A 20,941-nucleotide genomic window follows, 5' to 3' on the forward strand; every position below is an offset into this window, starting at 1 on the left:
TTGAGAACCCCAAACATTATATATGTTTTTAAGCGGAGACCCTAGGGCAGTGATGGCGAACCTTGGCACCCCAGATGTTTTGAAACTACATTTCCCATGATGCTCAACTACACTGCAGATTGCATGAGCATCATGGGATATGTAGTTCCAAAACATCTGGGGTGCCAAGGTTCGCCATCACTGCCCTAGGGAATAAACCATCGGTTATTTTTATGTCACATGGTATTTGCGCAGCAATTTTTCAAACATGTTTTTTTTTTCTGGAACAACTTCATGAATTAAAAAAAAAAACCCCACTAAAGTTAGCCTAATTTTTTTTTATAATGTGAAAGACTTGGTTCCGCCAAGTAAATAGATACCTAATATGTAATGCTTTAAAATTGCCCACGCTCGTGGAATGGTGCCATAGGGCATAGGCAACGCTTAATTATTATTTATTTTTTTTACTTAGAGTTACAGAGGAGGTCTTGAGATAGAATTGTTGCTCTTGCTCTAACGTTCGTGGAGATGCCTCACATGTGTAGGCACGACGTCCGTATACGTTCGCTTCTGCGTGCGAGCACGCAGGGATGGGGGCACTTACATTTTTTTTTTTCATAATTTCTGTTTCTTTTATAATTTATTTTTTTATTTTTACACTTTCCTTTACATTTTTTTTGTTGATTACTTTTATTACTATTACAAGGATTGTAAACATCCTTTGTAATAGGAATAGTGCATGATATTTCCACTTTATGGAGAGACCTGTGGTCAATAAGACCCCACATCTCTCCTCCAGGTTTGAATGCCTGAGGTCAAAAACAAAAACAAAATGATCTTGGCTTTCCAGCCGAGTGCACGGCAGTATTTACAGCTGCAAGGCCAGACGTGGCGTCATAACATCGCACCTGGGCCTCCGAGAGTCATAGAGACGGCCATGGACCACCTGGTAACTGGTATTCTCTATGGTGAACTTCCGCTGCCGGCATATTCCTTCTCCGGCTCTCCGATCGCATGGGCGAGAATGTCCCCTCCCGCTTCCTGTAAGAATAATCAAGCAGCTGAACAGCCGTTATGATTGTTCTTATGGTGCAGGGAATCGCCAGCTAAATAAAATTATATCGAAATGATACCTGCAGCTGCAGGCATCATTCAGATATCCCCACTCAAGCCCAGGACATCATATGACGTACCTTGGGCAGTGTGGTTAATAACAGAAAATTATTTGCTGCGCAAATACCATGTGACATAAAATGTTGCAACGGCCGACATTTTATTCCCTGTGGTCTCTGCTTAAAAAAAAGGACATATATAGTGTTTGGGGGTTCTGGGTAATTTTATAGCACACAAATTAAGATTTTTACCTAAGCAAGGCCTTCAATGCTAATTAATAATTATTAAAGCAAAAATCATTTTGATGCTCTGATACAGTCAATGTAGGCGATAGATAGATAGATAGATAGATAGATAGATAGATAGATAGATAGATAGATAGATAGATAGATAGATAGATAGATAGATAGATAGATAGATAGATAGATAGATAGTAAGCTCTAACGAGCAGGGCCCTCTGATCCCTCCTGTAGTGATTCGTATTGTTTTTTTTTTTGTTTTTTTTCGTGATTCGTATTGTGACTGTACTGTCTTCCCTGATGTAAAGTGCTGCGCAAACTGTTGGCGTTATATAAATCCTGTATAATAATATAATAATAATAATAATAATAATAGATAGATAGATAGATAGATAGATAGATAGATAGATAGATAGATAGATAGATAGATAGATAGATAGATAGATAGATAGATAGATAGATAGATAGATAGATAGGACTTGCATATGTATAAAACAAAAAATGGGAAGTATATGAGGTGGAAAGTATATAGAGCATATTCAAACCCTGGAAGACCAAACTAATTTGATTTGCATTTTCTTATAATTCACAAACAAGTGTGATTAATGTTTATCTCTGCAGACTGATTATAAAAAAATAAAAAAAACTTATATAATATATAGATATTCCATATGTCAGTTTATTCTAAGAGCAAATGTAGAAATTATATTGATAGTACTACATTAATACATAAACTATATCTAGGACTTGAAACAGATATTTAGGCCCCTTTGTTCCTATAGTGCCAAAATAACATAAATAAATAATAATAATAATTATTATTAATATTATTATTATTATTATTATTATTATTATTATTATTATTATTATTATTATTATTATTATTATTATTATTATTATTATTATGTGTTGTTATTATAATTATTAATAATAATACAAAATAACAGTAGCAACTATCACTACTACTATTAGTATTACTAATAGCAGTAAAAATATAAATAATACTACTACTACTAATAATAATAATAATAATAATAATAATTGAATTTAACAAGTAGCATGCTATAATTAATTAATAACATGCAATGGTTAAAATAAATGTATAAAGGCTGCGAAAAATTTAAAATCGAAATCAAATAAAACAAACATTTCACATTAAAACAGCTCTTTGAATTAATATTATCCATAAGGTGTTCAGTTATAGTTTATAAAAATAGGTAACATTTAAAGGCAACATAGATTGTAATGAATGTAATAATCCTTTTTTAAATTTTTAATCTTGGTGTGCTGTGGGCCATTTTTAAGGAAATAGTAGATAGCAAATTCCTGTTACTGTTTGAGAAACTGATAACAGCTTTGCAGTGTGCATTACCCTGGTATCTTGTGACCGCCGTATATTTCCAGCTGGTATGCAAAGCAATTATGGAATGATCTTTAAATACGTCTCTCTGTATCAATGAGAGTGTTGCACATTTTTCAAAAGAAATGACTGCTTGAGCATCAAGTATTTTCCCTCCCGCTGAGCTAATTTTCAAATGAGTAGATCATTTTATGGCACTGAAAGAAATCAAAAGAAAAATTCTGTTTTAAGCTACATGTTGCTTTAGAAATACGTTGAGATCTTGACAGAAATGTTCAAAACACATACAGTACATAAAAAAAAAAAAAAAAAAACTTTTCCACTGCCGTTCTATTTGTTTTTTTCCCCCAATTTATTCAAGGCTTGTCATATTTTTCATCCACAGAAAATTTCAAGTATCTACTTTCTTCTTTTCATCTACTTTACAACATATCAAGGGCAGATGAATGGAGTCAGATAGATTAAAATTATAAGTTTCCTTTCACATTCTTTTATTTTGCTTTTTATGCATTTTCTTTAAATGTGCATCCTAATTGTGTGTATAACACTTAGTATATTGCCTAGTTTGCAGCTCAGTAATCATTTCAATTTCATATGTAAAACTATGAAATGAAGCTGCCATATAATTAATTGTATGTTTAAGTATTTTTTCACATCATTATAATGTGTAAATATTTTAACCCATTTTTTAAATGCTTTATTTTCTATATGCTATGCTGCTGACATTTTTTATTGACCATTATAACTAGGGATGTCCCGATACCACTTTTTTAGGACCGAGTACAAGTATCGATACTTTTTTTCATGTACTCGCCGATACCGATTACCGATACTTTTTTTAAAAAATGTGTGTCCCCAAATGCAGCCGTGTGTCCCAATGCAGCCATGTCCCCAAATGAAGCCATGTCTCCCCAAATGCAGCCGTGTCCCCAAATGCAGCCATGTCTCCCCAAATGCAGCTGTGTCCCCAAATGCAGCCATGTCTCCCCAATGCAGCCATGTCCCCAAATGCAGCTATGTCTCCCCAAATGCAGCCGTGTCCCCAAATGCAGCCGTGTCCCCAAATGCAGCCGTGTCTCCCAATGCAGCCGTGTCTCCCAATGCAGCCGTGTCTCCCAATGCAGTTGTTTCTCCCAATGCAGCTGTGTCTCCCAATGCAGCCATGTCCCCAAATGCAGCCGTGTCCCCAAATGCAGCCGTGTCTCCCAATGCAGCCGTGTCTCCCAATGCAGTTGTGTCTCCCAATACAGCTGTGTCTCCCAATGCAGCCATGTCCTCAAATGCAGCCATGTCCCCAAATGCAGCCGTGTCTCCTAATGCAGCCATGTCTCCCAATGTAAACGTGCCCCCAAATGCAGCCATGTCCCCAAATGCAGCCATGTCCCCAAATTCAGCTTTGTGTAGGTCTCCAGCCAGGTCCCCCCCACCCCCCCTCGCAGTCTAGTTGATCAGCGCTTGGGGGAACATAATAGCTTTCATTTGTATAGCTGTGTGTTCCCCGCAGCGCTACGTCATATATAGCCCCTCCCCCTTGTCCGGGCACTTTGATAGACAGATCACCCGTCCAATCCTGGGATGTCTATCAAAGTGCCCGGACAAGGCGGAGGGGCAATATATATGACGTAGCGCGGCGGGGAACACACAGCTATTCAAATGAAAGCTGTTATGTTCCCCGAGCGCTGATCAACTAGACGGCGGCGGCGGCAGCAACAGCAGCTCTCCTCCGGTGGCATATTTTACATACCCGAGGACTGCTCTGCTCTCCGCCTCCTCTCTGCCCCCTCTCAGTCTCCTCTCCGACCGCTCTCCACCCCCTCTCAGTCTCCTCTCCGCCCGATACTGAGCAAATGCTCAGTATCGGTCCCGATACCGATACTAGTATCGGTATCGGGACAACCCTAATTATAACCAACAATTCTTTTTCAGAACAAAATTATAATGATCATCGAGAAATTGTATACCCTGCTGGAAGATTTTTGTTACTAACGTTTTTGAACTTTTGAACTCTACTTCATTAAAGCTCACAATTCACATATTACTAAATAATAATAAATAATAAAAAAACACAATTCGTGTAGCAATGTGTATATTAACCTCTTGCCGACCGCCGCACGAGTATTTACATCGACAGAATGGCATGGTTGCGCAAATGGGCATTTATATAAGTCTCCTTTAATTTGCCGGCCGTTCCTTCTAGTGACATGTCACTGATCGTCTGTTCCCTGTCATTGGGAACAGCGATCAGTGATGTGTCATGACAAGCCACGCCCCCTAACAGTTAGAAGCACTCCCTAGGTCACACTTAAAGGGGTTGTAAAGGTTCATTTTTTTATTTTCTAAATAAGTTCCTTTAAGCTAGTGCATTGTTGGTTTACTTATCTTTTCCTTCCATTTCCTTTCTAAATGTTTTTTTTCTTTGTCTGAATTTCTCACTCCCTGTTTCTCCTCAATAAATTTGCAAGTTGCCACCATCATCCAAGCTGTGGTTAGTCAGCCAGAACAGCTTACTGAACAGCTTACTGAGGAGGAACAGGAAGTGAGAAATTCAGACAAAGAGAAAAAAGAAAAAAAAATTAGAAGGGAAATCGAAGGAAAAGGTAAGTGAACCAACAATGCACTAGCTTAAAGGAACCTATTTAGAAAATAAAAAACAAACCTTTACAACACCTTCGGCAACCCCTACAGGTTAACCCATTCACTGCCAGTGCATTTTTATAGCACTGATCGCTGTAAAAATGACAATGGTCCCAAAATGGTGTCAAAAGTGTCCCATATGTCTGTCATAATGTCGCAGTCATGATAAAAATTGCTGATCGCCACCATAACTAGTAAAAAAAAAATAATATTAATAAAAATGCCGTAAAACTATCCCCTATTTTGTAGACGCTATAATTTTTGCGCAAACCAATCAATAACCGCTTATTGAGGTTTTTTTTTACCAAAAATATGTAGAAGAAAACATATCGACCTAAACTGAGGAAAAAAAATCTTTTTATATATTTTTGGGGGATATTTATTACAGATTTTTTTTTAAAATATTGTTTTTTTTTTTTCAAAATTGTCGCTCTATTTTTGTTTATAGCGCAAAAAATTAAAACCGCAGAGGTGATCAAATACCATCAAAAGAAAAGCTCTATTTGTGGGGAAAAAAGGACGTCAATTTTGTTTGGGAGCCACGTCGCACGACCGCGCAATTCTCAGTTAAAACGATGCAGTGCCGAATCGCAAAAAGTGGCCCGGTCTTTGACCAGCAAAATGGTCCGGGGCTAAAGCGGTTAAAACATCACTGCAATAGCTGTATTTTTTAAAACAACCAGTTTAAATACCTGAATTTGACCTGTTATCAACCTCTTGCAGTGCCTGTTCAGCACCGCTCAGACTGGGAGAGCACAAGAAGTGCTACAGTGCTATCAATACAGATGCTTACGGCAGGAAACAACAGGGGTTGATTTACAAAAATGTACCCACTTCAGCCCCGAAAAAATGTACCCCCTTCCTAACCAGACCACTTTTTGTGATTCGGCACTGCGTCGCTTTAACTGACAATTGAGCGGTCGTGCGATGTGGCTCCCAAACAAAATGTATGTCCTTTTTTCCACAAATAGAGCTTTCTTTTGATGGTATTTGATCACCTCTGCAGTTTTAATTTTTTGCACTATAAACAAAAAAAGAGCGACAGTTTTGAAAAAAAAGCTATATTTTTTACTTTTTGCTAAAATAAATATCCCCCAAAAATATATAAAAAAACACATTTCTTTCTCAGTTTAGGATATGTATTCTACATATTTTTGGTAAAAAAATCGCAATAAGCATATATTGATTGCTTTGTGCAACAGTTATAGCGTCTAGAAAATAGGGGATAGATTTACGGTATTTTTATTATTATATTTTTTTATTGGTAATGGGGGCGATCAGCGATTTTTATCGTGATTGCGACATTATGGCAGACACGTCGGACACTTTTGACACTATTTTGGGATCATTGTCATTTATACAGCGATCAGTGCTATAAAAATGCACTGGTTACTGGGTAAATGACACTGGCAGGGAAGGGGTTAACCAGTAGGGGACGGGAAAGTGTGTCCTAGGGAGTGATTCTAACTGTGGGGGGGCTGGGCTACGAGTGACACGATGACAGGGAGCAGTAGATCTCTGTCATGTTGCTAGGCAGAACAGGGAAATGCCTTGTTTACAAGTACGTTGCTTTGCGCAGTTGTGCCATTCTGCCGATGTATATCGGGGTTAGCCGATCGGCGAGCGGTTAAAGAGTGCAAAATCTGGTGAATCCAGAAGCCAATCCGCCTGCACGTTTTTTGTCAAAGCTAATTGAACAAGCTAAAGTTAGAAGCCAATTGGCTATCGTGCACAGCTGCACTGGATTTTGCAGCCTTCGGTTTTAGTAAATCAACACTAGGGCGGCAGAGAGATGAGCATATCCTTATCCTGTTTTGCCCTTCACTGTCTAATCAAAGGTTGTAGACAGGGCTTAGTTTTAGTATTACATACTACAGCTGGGAAAAGTCTGATCTTCTGGTTGACTGTGCTGTCTGGTATGTACACTATATTGTCAAAAGTATCGGGACACCAGCCTTTACACACACATTAACTTTAATGGCATCCCAGTCTTAGTCCGTAGGGTTCAATATTGAGTTGGCCCTGTCGCGTACCTGGTAGGAGTCTGATATGATGAGGTCGGCCTCTCTTGTATCTCCAGCCCAAACCCCTCTGACGGTGGGACAGATGGCGGTTAAAGTTAGGAGGAACACGAGTGCCTCTAAGGCCCCGTACAGACGACCGAACATGTCTGCTGAAACTGGTCCGCGGACCAGTTTCAGCAGACATGTTCGGTCGTGTGTAGGCCCGAGCGGGCAGGATTCCAGCAAACATTTGCCCGCCGGGCCTTTTCCCAGTGGGCAAATATTTCTGGACTTCTTTTAAAACAGCCCACTGAAATCCTGCCCGCTCGGACATGTTCGGTCGTCTGTACAGACCTACCATACATGTCCGAGCGCCCGCCATCCCTCGCATGCGTCGAATGACTTTGACGCATGCGTGGAAGCATTTAACTGGCAGGGCCGCCCCGACGATGACGCGGCGACGGCGCGGACAAGCCACGCGTATTGTTAATGCGCGGATTTTTGTATGATGGTGAGTACAGCCACCATACAGAAATCCCCGGGCATACATGTACAGTGAAAACGGTCCGGCGGACTGGTTTCATTGTACATGTATGCACGTCTGTACGCGGCCTGTTGCTTGTAGAACTGGCAGATGAACAGGTACAGAGTACAAGTAGTGTTTGAGGAACCAGCCGGAGTTATGGGGAACTCCAACCCACTTGCAAATTCTGGGTAGACAGCTTGCTGGAACTTTCAGGATGCAGAGGTCAGAGGACTAGCCGGGTCGGTTAACAGGCAGGCAGCAGGGTACCAAATCATCAGCAGAAGCAGGGTCAAATGGGTAGCCGGGTTCGATAACAGACAGGCAGCAAGGTACACAGGAATTAGCAGGAGCTGAGCCAATGGATAGCCGGGATCAGGAACCAAGTAATAAGGAAGGTATCAGAGTCCAGAGACAAAGTCAGGGAAAGCCAAGTCGGCAACAGGAATCCAGCACAATACACAGGCGTCAGGAAATCAGGGCACTGCTGAAGACCAGTCAGCACCGCCTGGACGTCAGAGCCCCCTTTAAATAGGCACCAGGAGAGATTAGGAACGCCCCCTGCATCTGTTGTGCACGCGCATGCGTAGTAGCGATCTGGAGCCGGCGTTGTGTCTCGTGTGCGCGCCAATGGTCCGGAAAGTCTGCCGCTGTCTAAGAATGCACACATGCGCACGCGTGTGCGCCAAAGGCGTTTCCAGTCTTTCTCTTACAGGCCCATTCTTTGCAGCTATAACAGCTTCAACTCTTCTGGTAATTTTTCTAAAAGCACTTTTGTGAGGTCAGGCACTGATGTTGGATGAGAAGGTCTGACTTGCATTCTCCACTCTAATTAATCCCAAATGTGTTTTATCGGGTTGAGGTCAGGACCAGTGCAAGCCAGTCAAGTTCCTCCACCCCAAACTCAATCATTCATTCTTTATTTTTATTCTTTATGAGCCTTGCTTTGTGCACTGGTCCAAATCATTTGGTGGAGGTGGGATTATGTCGTGGGGTTGTTTTTCAGGGGTTGGGCCTGGCCCCTAAGTTCCAGTGGCGGACTGGCGGGCAAACCCCGCTGTTTGGGCGTGGGTGCCGCTCCGGGGGAATAGGTGGTTGTTTAAGGCCCCTTCCCCAAAAAAGGAGCTGCCACTGCTCAGAATATGTAAATACTTTAGGGTGCATGATCTGGGACCCAGTTCACTTTAGGACCTCTAACCAAGTCTCTCTCAGGATAACAAAATGAAGGAAAAATATTATAACAAAATAATATGAAACATGTTTATCTGTGTGTTTTTTTTATTATTATTAAATCTTTATATGGCCAGACTGGAGAAGGATGTGGTATCAACTTTCATCACCAATGCCATATTTCCTCTACAATGATAACTTAAATTAGATAAAAAACCTTTAGTTTGCTAAAACAATATGGGGGGTTAGTTACAAAATGAAAATCCACTTGCACTACAAGTGCAAACTACAAGTGCAAAGTGCATTTGAAATTGCACTGAAAGTGGAAATTGCACTTGGAAGTGCAGTTGCTGTAAATCTGAGGGGAAGATCTGAAATGAGGGGAAGCTCTGCTGATTTCATCATCCAATCATGTGCAAGATAAAATGCTGTTTTTTTATTTTCCTTGAATGTCCCCCTCGGATCTACAGTGACCACTTCCAAGTGCACTTTGCACTTATATGGCTAGATTCACAAAGAGTTACGCTGGCGTATCAGCAGATATGCCGTCGTAACTCGGAATCTAAGCCGTCGTATGTTTAAGTGTATGCTCAAACTGAGATACACTTAAACTTAGCTAAGATAGGACGGCCTGCGCCATCCTATCTTAGCTGTCTAGTTCCACCGGGCGCTAGGGGCGTGAACGCTGATTTACGCCTAGAATGCGTAAATCAGCGAGATACGCCGATTCACGAACGTACGCTTGCCCGTCGCAGGAAACATACGCCGTTTACGTAAGCCGATTCCCGGCGTAAAGTTAGTCGAACAAATAGCTGGCCTAGTCAATGTTAAGTATGGCCGTCGTTCCCGCGTCAAAATTTGAAAGATTTACGTTGTTTGCGTAAGTCGTCCGTGAATGGGGCTGGACGTAATTTACGTTCACGCCAAAACCAATAAGTCCTTGCGGCGTACTTTGGAGCAATGCACACTGGGATATGTCCACAGACGGCGCATGCGCCGTTCGTAAAAAAACATCAATCACGTCGGGTCACAAGTAATTTACATAAAACACGCCCCCTCATCCTAATTTGAATTAGGCACGCTTACGCCGGCCCATTCACGCTACGCCGCCGTAACTTAGAAGGCAAGTGCTTTGTGAATACAGCACTTGCCTCTCTGACTTACGGCGGCGTAGCAAATATGCGATACGCTACGCCGCCGCAAAAGTAAGCCAGTCTATCTGAATCTGGCTAATAGTTTGCACTTGTAGTGCAAAGTGGATTTGCCTTTAGTAAATAACCCTCATTGTATCATAAAAAGCTGCCAATTTACATGTTCTGTATGTTATAAACCATGTTAGCATTTTTTTAATATTTTGCTGCATGTTGATTTTGATAATTTCCTGTAGCCTCTTTACAGCCACTTCCTGTCTAAATGCACCCCAGAGATAGTTTCATGAGATTTCCTTATGATAACAACAGGACACCATGACTGCATAATGTGTGTTTAAATCGCCACTGGCAGTGTGAACAGATGACAATGTAGGAGAAAATTTGAGAGGCAGCAAGGTCACTCCCTAAAGGGAAGTGCCTGTAAAAGGATAGCAGGATCATCAAGTATTATTTTACTAGAAGCTGCAAACTAAAAAAGATTGAAATTATTACCATTTCCTTAATTACAATTTGGACTGCCATCGCATATGTACTTTAACGATCTACAACTACAGCATGCAATTAGGGCTGAATTTTTTTTTGGAAACTCCCACCATGTCTTAGACTCTATTCATTACATGCAGAAAGTATCCTCTACTAAAGACTTTGGGGCAGATCCACAGACAGAGTACGCCGGTGTATCTACTGATACGCCGGCGTACTTTCAAATCACCCGCGTCGTATCGTTGTTTTGAATCCTCAAAACAAGATACGACGGCATCTGGGTTAGATCCGACAGGTGTATGTCTTCGTACGCCTTCGGATCTAAGATGGAATACTTCGGCGTCCGCTGGGTGGCGTTCACGTCGTTTTCCGCGTCGGGTATGCAAATTAGCTATTTCCGAAGATCCACGAACGTACGAGTGGCCGGCAAATTTTTTTACGGCGTCTGTAGTCGGCTTTTTCCGGCGTATAGTTAAAGCTGGTATTTTGTTGCGTATAGTTAGATTTGCCATGTTAAGTATGGCCGTCGTTCCCGTGTTTAATTTGAATTTTATTTTTTGCGTAAGTCGTCCGTGAATCAGAATGTACGTAAGTCACGTTTATGTTAAAAAAAATGACGTCCTTGCAACGTCATTTAGCGCAAAGCACGGCGGGAAATTTAGGGATGGCGCATGCGCAGTTCATTCGGCACGGGGACGCGCTTCATTTAAATGAAACACGCCCCCTAATCGCCGATTTGAATTCCGCGCCACTTGAGATACACTACGCCGCCGTAACTTACGGCGCAAATTCTTTGGGGATTCGAACCAGCAAAAAGTAAGTTACAGCGGCGTAGCGTATCTCACATACGCTGCGCCGATGTATTTGTATGTGGATCTACCCCTTTATCTCTCTAGATGTTACACTATGCTACTTACTGAATGCCTGAAAAATTGAAAAATTATTCCTGTAGAAACTTGGGAGGTTGATGTGGGTACCATATCGGGACTCGGAAGATCAGTGAGAAGCAGCATTGTTATCGGTCCATATTTGCTCACTTAGTGTGTTCCAGAGGTTTTCCCAACGATATGTCTTGTTTAGAGTACATCGTACTCCTCCTAAACTTTACACTGCTGGTTTACAACCTGATCCCATTTGCAGTAAATTTTACAGGTAATATGGTGACTTTGTACACTTGTTATGGCAATGCCCTAGGCTCCTTAGATAATGGTATACCATAGTCACAACCATCAATAAGGCATTTCAACTGGTGATTGATCTAGATCCTTAACAATGTGTCTTAAAGGAGTTGTAAAGGAAAACATTTTTTGCCTAAAATTAATGTCTGCAAGGTAGACAGACAGAATGGTGTAATCATTCTGTTAAAAAACGAGTAAATACCTATTAAATTCCTTAATTTATATCACCTCCGGCATTCTAGTTTCTGTTCTCTCATTCACTTCCAGGTTTGCGGCGCTCGTTCGTGTAAGAACTACATTTCCCAGTATGCATTGCGGCACACCCAGTAATTCACACCTCCTTGAAGTCTCTAACACGTAGAGAGCGTCCTGCCGTACAGATGTAGTTCCCAGGAGGGGGTGAGCACGTTACTGACCACTGCAGTAAAGCCTCCCATCACGGTGGTGAGTAACAATCAGACAAGCAGGAAGTGAACAGAACAGAGAAGAAATAGAGCAACTTCTGAGCAAAAACGAACAATGAGGAAGTGAAAAAAGAGGAATGTCTGCAGGTAAAGGATGCTTATTATGAAAAAACATTGAGGACAAGTCACCGGCGTGTCAACATCGGGAAAAGAGAAGAAGATGACGTCACAGCCCGGAAGAAGAAGAATACGTCACAGCACGGAAGAAGAAGATAGATGTTCAGCGCTGAAGGAGAAGGCACCGGACAGCTGGAGGAAGGACCGGGGTGCGCCGAGTCAACAGCGGAGAGCGGCGAACATAGCAGAAGACCCCCGGAGAGTGAAGAAGACCCCCGGATAGCCGAAGAAGACCCCCCGGATAGCGGAAGAAGAAGCACACCACCCCCCGCCGAAGACGTCGGAGGAAACCCGCCGGGGGGGGGCGCTTTTATAAAAGCGACCCTCCCCCGGCGGTGGAAGAGAACCGGACGGCGGCGAAGAGCGGCCCCCACCCGAAGACGTCAAAGAAGAAGCCCCCCCCTGGTAAAAAGAGCTAAATAAGACAGGGGGCGGCCTCCGGAGCAGACTAATAAATTATTTTAAAAACTCTTGTGTTGTGTTTATTGACTTTAACATTTTTCCTCCAGGTGAATGGGTAGGGGTACGATGTACCCCATATCCATTCACTTAGGGTGGGGGGGGCCGGTATCTGGGGGCCCCCTTATTAAAGGGGGCTCCCAGATTCCGATAAGCCTCCCGCCCGCATACCCCGACAACCAACGGCCAGGGTTGTCGGGAAGGGGCCCTGTCCTCATCAACATGGGGACAGGGTGCTCTGGGTGGGGGGGCTCCGCAGTGCGCCCCCCTGCCCCAGAGCACCCAACCCCCCCATGTTGAGGGCATGCAGCCTTGTACGGCTCAGGAGGGGGGGGGCGCTTGCTCGTCCCCACTCCTTTCCTGGCCAGCCGGGTAGCGTGCTTTGGATACGGGTCTGGTATGGATTGTAGGGGGACCCCCTACGCCGTTTTTTCGGCGTAGGGGGCTCTCCTTACAACCCATAACAGACCCAAGGGCCCGGTATGCTCCTGAGGGGGGAACCCATGCCGGATTTTTATTTAAAATCTGGCGGGGACTTCCCCCTCAGGATTCATAACAAACGCCGCACACGTGTAGAATTGGCGGGAATCCAAGTCGGATCTCCCGTCGCTTCTATGACGGCTTTGTCTATCGCGGCAAGCCAGCTCGGCGCTGGCTCCCGCGATGGGGCTCGTAGGTGGTCAATCTCGCCGAGAAAGGGAGCGAGATTGACACAATATCGCATGCACCTACTGTATCTAGTTGCTTGCCCAAATACGATAAAGCATAGGGTAGGTGGTTAGCTACTCCTGGATTGGCATGGGCGGACCTGGTGATAGACTGTTACTTTGAGATAAGGGTTAAATATATATATAAAACAAAATATAAAGGACGGGGCTAATTCATCAATTTTTTTTTAAAACATATATGATTACCTTACACATATATAATGTGCATAATTGGGTAATAACATTCCTGGAAGAAGGAGTCCACACACCAAAAAAAAAAAAAAAATAGTATAGTAGGTGCTCTTAATTGTCTGTGCTCCACTAACACTCGTGTGAAAAGAAACAAATTCACCAAAAAGCTAGATGGAAAAAAACTTGCATAGGAAGGATATGCCATATCAAACAAAGATGACCCTTGGTTTATCATATATCACTTAATTATTAAAATATCCCCAAAAAACATTTGACTTTAATTAATTACATAGCAATTGTACATGCCAGGTGCTCATCTATATAACTATAGCACAAGCGAACCTCTAACATGTATATAATACAAAGGTGCAATCCATAATACAATCAATAATAAAAAAAAAAATCATTGAATGAATCCACAAATAAAATAACATAAATAAACACAAAAAAACATCAATAGGATGGCAAAGAGCTAGCTTCCTGAGGACGTGAAATCACAAAATGCATTGAGGCTGCGCGCTCGCCTGCACTGACGTCACTTCCGGTACATCTGGTTCCAGTCTCTGGAGTGTTGGAATGCACACCGAGAGTCAGGCCCCATACACACCATAGAATCTATCCGCAGATAAATCCCATCAAATGGGTTTCTGCGGATAGATCCTATGGTGTGTACACGCCAACGGATATTTATCCGCAGAGAAATCTCCCCTGGGATGGATTTCCAGCAGATGGATATTTGCTGACATGCACAACAAATCCATCTGCTGGAATCCATTCCAACGGATGGATCCGCTCGTCTGTACAGACTTACCGGATCCATCCTTCTAAAGGGATTCCCCGCACGCGTCGTAATGATTTGACGCATGCGTGGAATTCCTTATATGACAGCGTCACGCCCGTCGCCGCGTCATAATAGCGGCGACGGCGCGACACGTCATCGGCAGAGGATTTCAGCGCGGATTTCAATGCGATGGTGTGTACACGCCATCGCATAGAAATCCTCTGAAATCCACGAGAGGATTTATCCGCGGATACGGTCCGCTGGACTGTATCTGCGGATAAATCCTCTCGTGTGTATGGGGCCTCAGAAGAATGGTGTCTTTCCCCACTATAGAGCTGTATATGGCAGTGCTAGCTTGTAGCAGCAATGAATGTAAGTGCACAATCTAACTGTTTATGGTTTATTCTGTACTAGCCATATTGCACTATGTGATGTACTCAGTTTTTTTGAGCTTATGCCTGCATACAAATTCAAAGATCTATCAGTTGATGCAAAATAAGCCAAGGGTCATCTCCCTTTGATGTGGCTTATCCTTCTAAGGATTTAAAGCGGAGGTTCACCCAAATAACATTTATATAAGATCATATTCTTTATACTTCCAACATGTTTTTTTGGGCTGTACATACCTTATTATGGCTATTTTCTACCCGGCTTCCGGGTACTCACTACCGCGGGAGTAGGCGTTTCTATGCTGTGCCACAATGTCATCTGGGACTTCGCCCAGATGATTAACGTCCTTGAGAAAAAGTTCCCCCTGGCGGATAAGGCCCCCCTATTGCGTAGGCGCGTCACGAGTCATGGAGTTTCCGAAAGTAGCTGAACTGCGAGTCAGCTCTATACGGCGTCTGCACAGTCAGCTCTACATGGCTCCTAGTCGGTGCGCAGGCGCCGTGTAGAGCTGACTCACGGTTCGGCTACTTTCGGAAACTCCATGACGCGCCTACGCAATAGGGGGGTTTTATCCGAGGGGGGGGACTTTTTCTCAAGGACGTCAATCATCTGGGCGAAGTCCCAGATGACATTGCGGCACAGCATAGAAACGCCTACTCCCGCGGGAGTGAGTACCCGGAAGCCGGGTGGAAAATAGCCATAATAAGGTATGTACAGCCAAAAAAAAGGGCATACTGTACACGAACAACTAGCGCCCAGAGGCGATTCGGTTCGCATGCGCCGCGCTTTATAAGTTTTTCATTCATTCATTCATTCATAAAGAATATGATCTTATATACATGTTATTTGGGTGAACCTCCGCTTTAAGTCCTATGCAAGTTTTTTTCCATCTAGCTATTTGTTGAATTTGTTTCTTCTCACACAAGTGTTGGTGGAGCACAGACAATTAAGATCACCTACTACACATTTTTTATTTTTTGGTGTGTGGACTCTTTCTTTTTTTACCCAATTATACATATTAGATACGTGTGATGTTGTCATATATTTTTTTTAATTGTTTTGATGAATTATGGGTTTATGGGTGATTAGTTCACTTGAAAAAGGGGCAGCTTTTTCTGGATTTTGTTAAACACTCATTTATTTGTTTGGCGTCATCATTTGTTAATTTATATATATATCACGGGTTAAATATATGGCGGCTTTTGGGACCTAAGACCAGGTGAGGTTGGTTGAATAAACTATTCACAAAAATAATAATGCATAAACTACAGTTGGGTGGATGTTGTACTGAAAATTACCCCTGTCAATGCATGGAAACTTTTATATTCATACAGCTGTTTCTGTGTAATTGAGTCAATACTGACACTGCATGGACACTCTGGCATGTTTTGTGTCTTTATTGTTACCTCTGAATACGTTAAAAATCCTCCTGATTTAAAAACAATTATTGAACTAAACCTTTGAAATAATATAAAATATATTTCAGAAAAAATGAAAAGGTAAACAAACACCCTACTTCTTCCCTATTCCACACCCCTATAGTCGCTGTTCTTACTTCTATGGGTGATGAGCTATACAGCGTCAAGGTAGCGGTCCAGGAATTTCTGCAGGGCTTCTTTCTGCAGGGCTACTGGGACAGATCACAGTGATGTTGATTGTAAATCCCTGGACTGCTACCCCGGCTGTGTAGGCACTAACACCTGGTCAGCCATGGTGGTAAGTAGGGATGAGCCGAACACCCCTGGGTTCGATTCGCACTAGAACTTGTGAACAGGCAAAAAATTTGTGCGAACACGTGAATACTGTAAGGCCCTGTACACACGATCGAACAAAACCAATGAAAACGGACTGAAGTTCAGTTTCATCGGTCCAAAAATCCTTCGGTCCAAACATTTTGAACTTTAAAATTCAACCGATGGACCGATGGACGCCTAACCGATAGGTCAAAACCGATGGTTAGTACGCAAAAGCATCGGTTCAAAACCTGCGCATGCTCAGAATCAAGTCGACGCATGCTTGGAAGCATTGAACTTCATTTTTCTCTGCACGTCATTGTGTTTTACGTCACCGCGTTGGACTCGATCATTTTTTTAACTGATGGTGTGTAGGCACATCAGATCATCAGTCTGCTTCATCGGTTAACTGATGAAAACGGTCCTTCGGACCGCTCTCATCGGATGGACCGACCGTGTGTATGCGGCCTTAAAGTCTATGGGACACCCACATGAAAAATTAAAAGTGCTAATTTTAAAGGATTATATGCATGTTTTTGCCATACAAATTGTTTGGGGACCCAGGTCCTGCCACAGGGGACATGTATCAATGCAAAAAAAAGTGATTTTAATAATGCTTAAAGTGAAACAATAAAAATGAAATATACTTTTAAATATCATGCCTGGGGGTCCCCTTAGTCTGCCTTAGTCTCCCCTTAGTAGCACATGTTTCCCATGTTTGGAAAAGTGCCACAGCAAAATTAAATTTCTAAAGGAAAAAATGTAATTAAAAACTGCTCGCGGCTGTAATGTATTGTCGGATCCCGGCACTATAGATAAAAAACATTGAAAAAAACAACATGGGTCACCCCCCAGTCCATTACCAGGTCCTTCAGGTCTGGTATGAATATTCAGGGTAACCCCGCATCAAAATTAAAAAAAAAATTGCATGGGGCCTCCCAAAATCCACACCAGGCCCTTCAGGTCTGGTATGGATATTAAGGGAAACCCTACGCCCAAGTAAAAAAATGGTGTGGGGGTCCCCAAAATCCGTACCAGACCCTTATCCGAGCATGCAACCAGGAAAATGGGGGATGAGAGAGCGCCCCCCCCCTCCTGAATCGTTCCAGGCCACATGCCCTCAACATGGGGAGGGTGCATGTTGATGGGACAAGGGCCTCTTCCCCACAACTCTTGCATGGAAGTTGTGGGGGTCTGCGGGCAGAGGGATTATTGAAATCTGGAAGCCCCCTTTACCAAGGAGATCCCCAGATCAGGCCCCCCTATGTGAATAGGTAACTGGTACAAGGCATTTTGGGGGCATGCGGCCTGGTACGGTTCAGGGGGGGGGGGCGCTCGCTTGTCTCCCCCTTTTCCTGCAGCCTGCCAGGTTGCATGCTTGGATAAGGGTCTGGTATGTATTTTGGGGGGGCCCATGCCATTTTTTTTAATCTTGGCATGGGCGGGTTCCCCTTAATAGCCATATCAGACCTGAAGTGCCTGATATGGATTTTAGGGGGGACCCAACGCCATTTTTTGGACAGTGTCTCCATTAATATTCATACCAGACACAAAGGGCCTGGTAATATACTGGGGGGGGGGGGGCCCATGCCATTTTTTTCAATGATTTTTATCTATATTGCCAGGATCCGGCAATACATTACAGCTGCGAGCAGTTTTAAATGAAACTTCCTTTACAAATGTAATTTTTCTGCTCTCATTCATAAAACTATGTAAGGCCACTATGTAAGCAGCCTAACATAGTGTGGGGTGTGGACTGAGCCATGGTTGGCCGAAAGCACCCTGCCTTTGGTCAATCATGGCTCTCACAGCAAAGTGCGCTGTGATTGGCCAAAGCATGCAGGTCAGGCGCCCCATAATGTTCTAAATTCGGCGAACATCCGATGTATGAGACAAACTTACTTTCTACTCGAACATCGGGCTCATCCCCACTGGTAAGTGCATGGGTGGGGGGTGAATCGGTTGGTGAGGAGGGTGTAAAGGTGTATGTTTGCCTTTTAATTTTTTCTTAAAAGGTAAACTACCCTTAAAAAAAATTAACTGCATAAGGATGAAAAGCATAATATAGAGTTTCCCCTTCCAGCAAATAGACAACCAACAAACCTGAAACAACTAGTTGTGTAATACCTCTAAATATCCTAGCAGCAAGTGACAGGTCTTACTGCAAAGAACTTGCAAAGCTTTAAGATCTACACAATTCCTCCTCGCCAGCAGGGAGTAAATGGCTCTCTTTCTTGTATAAAAAGAAACACCAATCATTGAAATGATAATGTTCCCATGGCAGTTACATGTCTGCAGGAGTGAGCAGAGGACTTCAGGGTCAAAATACTAATGGGTAGTTTCAAAATGCAACAGCAGTGAAAGTAGTGAATATAAAATTGCATGTAAAATTTCAGGACATTGCAATAGGAATGGACATTTAATATGCAAGTATAAATATGGTTAAAGTTAACTCTAAAGTAAACCTACATTAGAGGAAGCTATTACAGAAGACAGCGGTTTCAGAGAGTCACCAACCCTTTACATGGCAATACCTATAGTACGTTTCCACTTCTTTGTCAGATGCATCTAAATTCTGATCAATATTTATACAGTAATTTTTTATACATCCATAGGGTTGATATCAAATAGGCTTTTAACTTTGCAAAGGAATTTTTTCTTAGCTAAGTGAATGTGGTCAAATTCACCTTGCAAAAATAACAAATCACATGCAAGTGAAAAAACTACTGGTATATTTTTGCTTGCAGATGATTGCTTGATTGAAGTCAGCAGAACATCACCTCATTCACTAAGCCAGCGGAAAATTCCCTTGCAAACTGAAAGCCACTTCTCCTGATGATGTCACGCTGATGAACCACATGGGTGGAGCTTACTCACGCCATGTGCGTCAGTTCTGATTGCTCATTTCCAGTCTATTGAACGCAGGAACGTCAGGGACATACCATAATGCGTTATTAAATGCATCTATTGTGTAAGTGTTTCTATTGAATTTTATATTATTGCTAATAAACGTTAATACACTATTTGGAGTATCTCTTTGGTCTATTCCATGTTTCATGGGTTGGTCCCTGAAAAATACATAGTAGCGATTGGGAGCTTTCTGATCATGTAACCGCTGTGACAGTTAATCACAGAGGTCATATGACCCAAATGCCCAGCTTTGCCTCCCGGCTTTTAGTACCCTTAAAGGTCTGGGAGTGCTGTGGAGGATATATGATGGGGCAGTTCTGTGGGGGGGGGGTGTATGAAGGGGGTAGTGCTGTGGGGGGAATATGTGAAGGGGCAGTGCTTTTCGGGAAGATAAAATGAAGGGGGCAGCAATGTGGGGTATATATGAAGGGAGTAGCACTGTGGGGGGGATATATGAAGGGGGCAGTGCTGTGGGGGGATATATGAAGGGGGCAGTGCTGTGGAGGATATATGACAGGGGCAGTGCTGTGAGGGGGGTATGAAAGTGGCAGTGCTTTGGGGTGATATGTGAAGGGGGAAAGTGTTGAGGGGGGATATATGAAGGGGGCAGAGCTGGGGGGAGGGGGGGTGAAAGGACAGTGCTTTGGGTGTGATATGTGAAGGGGACAATACTGTGGTGGGTAGGATGTGAAGGGGGACAAGCAGCTGCACACAAAATGAGGTGCTGCACAGAAAACGTGCAGGGGTACTATTAACTCTTAAACACACTGAAATACAAGGTGCAGTATCCCACACATGGAAATAGCATGGTAAAAAAGCATCATGCAGTTTCCATGCGGCTGCATTTTTAAAAAGGTGCCAGGACCTTTTCCCAGCAGATAAGGCAGGCACAGCAGCCCATTCAAATGAATGGGCTGTTGTGCCTGCACACCTGGGCTGTGATGTAAAGAATCATCGCAAAAAAAATGCGATTCGGACGTCTGCTGGAAGAAAATGTTACTAAACGGAGCTCCATGAACTTTAATTCAATACCCCTGGCCTAAAGGAAAAGAGATGTACCTACTTTTCAGGGAGGTGGCTCTTCCCCACACTCTGGCGGTGGACTGTCCCTTGGCTATGGGCTCTATTTTGCTCTTGATGATGTCAGAATCCTAGACTGCTGGATCATAGGGGAGAACACGCTGTGGAGACCAGTCTAGCAGCATGGGGAAGTGGAGGATCAGGTAAATAAATCTTCTTTAATAAGTCTCTCAGTCCTAAACACGCGATAAACCCTTGCAGTGAGGTTGTGCCTACACTCCAAGGGTAAATTGCTTGTTTAAGACTAAGGGACTTAATAAAGAAGATTTATTTTC

The sequence above is a fragment of the Rana temporaria genome, chromosome 1 (genome assembly GCF_905171775.1).
Source record: "Rana temporaria chromosome 1, aRanTem1.1, whole genome shotgun sequence".
NCBI classification, from domain to species: Eukaryota; Metazoa; Chordata; class Amphibia; order Anura; family Ranidae; genus Rana; species Rana temporaria.